Raw genomic sequence first — 4,771 nt, forward strand, 5'->3', positions numbered from 1 at the left:
GCGGCGTGTGTATAGCACAAGCTCTCGTGTGCAGTTACAGTAGGTAAGTATAGCGGGCGCGTCTCGCCTTTTTGCCTCTCTCGCTATAAATACGTATATACTTACCTGCCTATACATCTTATACTCCGTTTTTTCTCTGATCTCCGTTATGCTTACTCACTCGCCGTAAGTACTTGCCTGTGTAAACGTACCTATCCTAATAGATCGGGATTTAAGGATAGAGCACGATAAGTAATCCCACGTAACTCCAGAGAGAAGACTGCATGAATTACCCCGAGAGTGATCTTGGGAAACCCGAGCGTGATCGATCTCTTTTTCACCAATAAAAGCACTGTTGGGTAATCGCAGGAATTGCGGAAAGGGTATACATTATAAGTATAGGTATATCATATAGGTGCACGGGGTTGGCGGGTGTAATCTATTCGAATTGGCCGCTGTACGCTATGGGTAATATATGATCTCTCGAGCGGAGCTCTTTCATAGACATATATTTCAATAATTGGGTTATATTATATATGTAGAAATGACAAAGTGTAGTATAGTGCCTGGGACAGGGTTGAAACAAAAAAAAAAGAAGGGTTGCAATAACATAACAGCCTGTAACGCTTTTCCCCGTTGTTTTTCAGGGTTGAAAATGGCTATAGTTATCCAAATTATATCCAAAGAATTTCATTTATCAGCGATAAGTACTAGGTGTATTCCAGGACTATACGGTTTGGGCGCCCACGGTGATTCCGAAGCGTTGAAGTGTATGTCTTCATAGGATTTATGGTAAATAAGAGTCGTGGGCGCCTGAAACCGAAATCCTCGAAACCACCTACTACACCCATCTTACATCCACTTAATGTGGCGAGTCGTGGAAATATTTAGCGATACACCGCAGTGGGTAAAATCATTTTTTTTTCTTATTTTTATGGGATTGTTCATTAATCACCGTATTCATCGGATGTGTATACGGACATATATATTGACATTCCAAATGTATATGTTATATTCACTTTTAAATTATTTATCAAGTATTTACGACCAGTCATAATTGAGCCTAACTTATCCAATCTTATAGTTGAGCGGCTGTTTGTTGTGTTATCATATTTTATTTTTAATTAAAAGGGATCACAGATTGAGAAAAAAAAATTAAATGTGAATGTACAAGGACAACACACGGGCTTAGTTTCTTTTTGGCTGATAAATATTAATCCGGAGACTCAAAGAACTTGTGACATTCTCAAAAATGAATAAATCATGTTATAAAAAAATTTTGTCGTGAAAAATTGTCAAATCATTCCGGTTTGGACTCGTTTCTGTCTTCGGTGACTTGAAAAATAATATATTGATAAATAGTAGAATTATAAATAATACCACAAAAAACGTGGTATTGGTATGAATATAGGAATATGAAACAAACGATTAACGTCATTAATAGTTTAACAATACTGTACAATCGATACAAATTCGATTTTCAGTTTGAGTTAAGATAAAAAACTGCCATGAATTTAAAAAAATAAATAAATATAAGTCCAGTAGGGGCCACAATATACATTAATAATATTATAAATTATATTCGAAACGCTAAAAATTTCAACTATGCTTTAATTGAAAAAATTCTATTTTAATTTCGCGTCGAAAAGTATAGCTGCTGTAGAATAGTTTACCTTAAATTTTGGCGATAAAACATCGTAGTGTTTTATCAATACGAGTAAAAGATTATTACATATATTGACTTTTAAACTTATTAAATAATTTAATACAATAGTTTTCCGTGAAAATAACTAGGGCAAATGATGTAGTAGGAAAGAATCGAAAAATTAACTTTGAGTCCCTAGATAAATTATTATTATTAAAAAAAAAAAACAAAAAAACAAAAATTACAACTGCCTCTTCTGCGCAAAAATTGAAGTAAGTCTCCTTTATTTCTAAAAATTGTATCCCTAATACATATTTATTCATTTACTGATGATATTACGTACTTGGAATGGTTACTCCAATGCTGTCTGATAATTTTTCATAAAAATTCGATATACTGTTAATTTGAAGGATAATTTGCATCACGTCTATATTATTAACAACCGTGAGATATAATTAATATTATTCACATATCAAAATTACTAACTTTTATATAAACTAAACAAAAAAATTTCATAAAATTTACCGTTAATTTGTCATGCAGTTTGGTAACGTGAAACAAGTAACCATTGTTTGCACAAGAAACTTCCTTCACCTTTTAGCTATTGATATGGTAACGGAACAAGTTATGTTCAACTGCATGCATAGATCTCCGAAAAGTGTAATCTGTGTGCGATAATAATTTTATTTGATGCCAATCTTACCATCTGCCGTTATGCACTCCATTGCTCGCAAAATTTTTCTCTCATATATATGTTGCGAGTGACGTAATTAAATTTGGGTATCACCTGATCGTTTGCAGATAGACAGTAAGGGAAAAACAAGTTGATTTTTGCGGTTTTCTAATTTCAGAAATGATGAAAAATATAGTCGGCATATGGGGACTTTTGATCGTTTTCCCCGACGTTAGTCACGTTCTCTATAAGATAGGTGGCGTTAGCCTCGGCAACCTACGTTACCACATAATATAATATATGCACTGAAATATATTCAAAAATTTTAACAATTAAAGTTATTAAATGAGGTCAAGTTGTTATTCGTACAATTATTTAAACTGAAATGTTAATCGAATTTCATATAACATGACAAAAATCTGTATTCATAATTCATACCCGCAATCTTCGTATGATCATCAGCTTACGTAAATGTTATAATTTATTGTCTCATTAAGTGCCTGAAATCCTTAGGTTTATTTAATATAATAATTAACTACATTTACTCAGGTGCTTTACAATGACGATTTCAAAGTAAAAATACATATGTGAAAACCGCGAATCTGGTAACTTTAGGCCATCTATATGCTTAACAGATATTTCTATTATGTTTTATATTAATATATCACTGTCAGAAATACGTCAAAATTAACAGGAGCAAGCGGTCAATAACCAACTTGTTTAATACATTTTCCTTCCCTTTGCCGAACAATAGTTATAAATCGCTTTTCTCTTTTCTTCTCTGCGGACACTTTTCCGATAAAACCGTATCCAATAGAATTTACTTCAACGTTTGATTTTTCGTTGTTGAATTTTAGTATGTTATTATATTTACCACTATTATTTTTATTCTATGTCAGGCTATATTCTGTTTTGCATTACTATTACTGTTGTCATTATTACGATTATCATTGTTTTCACAATATGACGTATATTTACTGATGTAAATTAGTTTAATTTTCAACAGTAAACGTATGTTTATTGTTTAAAAGCGAGAAAAATTATTAAAAAGCACTGTGTTATTAACTTATAGAGTTTTCTGAAAAAAAGCATGATTCTAAATAAAATGCGAAAAATCAAAAAGCTAAATGGTGCAGAAGTACGAGTGACTTGTGTTATTTCGACATAATTTTTTTAAAAATTTATTATCTATAGTTTTAAGTATGTGCAGTTTCAATATTTTATCCTAATTTCTCCGATTTCCATTATGTGTTGTACTCCCGTAAAATTTTCGACTTGAAAATAAGTAAATAACATCTACAAGTTCAACGATAAATTTCATTAAATGATGAATCAGCTGAAACAATATTATACTTAACCAAGATCGAGTCATTTTTGGCTGAATAACTCGTAGGAGGGGTGATTAAACATTTATCAGGAATGAAAATGTTTTCTTCTTCACCCCGTACTGTATATACCTGCGAATATATAAATGACTTAGATGACAATCTCTCTCTATTCACTTGCAAAAATAATACAAGTTACATTATTTTATTGCAACTCAAATATTCGTGATGGAATTGTGAAAATTGTTGAATCGCAATGAGACGAACGACTTACACTCGGGAAAATAGTACGAACCAAACAATGTACATGCTCTGCCAAAAAGTAAACACACCTATAAATACACGGTCATGCACGTATTACACTCACGCTCGAAACTTTCAATTCATTTTTTTTTTTTTTTTTTTTTTTTTCCAACAGCCAACATAATATCCGAAAAAAGTTTGTCCGCGCGACACCCAACAACCCCACATGCGAGCCTCACACGTAATCTCTCTTCCCCGTCATTGTTCTTATCCCCATCACTCCAAGGGTCAATCAGAGTCCCCACGTATTTTACACACTCTCGCGGGGCGAAAGCGAAAAAGGGAAGGAGAAAAAAAGAAAATAAAAGGAGAGCCCATGCACGCTGGCGTATATATATATACCCATACCCTTCTCTCTCTTTTTTATTTTTTTTTTTTTATAATGGCCCCTTCGAGACACGCTGCTACCACCACCGCGGCACCTGGAGCCCAAAACTAGGTGGCCCTGCTGTGTGTACATGTGCGCATTCACCCTTCCTCTCGCACGCACCCGATTAAATGGGGCCAGCATCCGCGCGCGCGTGCATCAGCCTTTCACCCCCCTCGTCATCCTGATCAGCAGCTATACATGCTGTACGCTCGACTCTGACACGGCGTGGAGGTAACATATATACATGGGGAAAGGGGGACAGGGAGAGAGAAAAAAAGTATAAAAAAGCGTCACCCTACCTCTTGGGTCTGGTAGGTATATATACACAAACGCGTGTACCCCCATGTGCATGCACGAGAGAGTAGAGTTACGCATGCCGGCGAATCTTCGGGAAAAGGAGCGACCCCACCCCTTTTGTGCGCTTTTTTACAAGGGAACAGCTAGCGAGCGAGCCTCTCTCTCCCCGCTTGCACCCT

Source organism: Copidosoma floridanum, unplaced genomic scaffold (assembly GCF_036245765.1).
Source record: "Copidosoma floridanum isolate Cflo_tuat_1 unplaced genomic scaffold, Cflo_Japanese_pri ptg000007l, whole genome shotgun sequence".
NCBI classification, from domain to species: Eukaryota; Metazoa; Arthropoda; class Insecta; order Hymenoptera; family Encyrtidae; genus Copidosoma; species Copidosoma floridanum.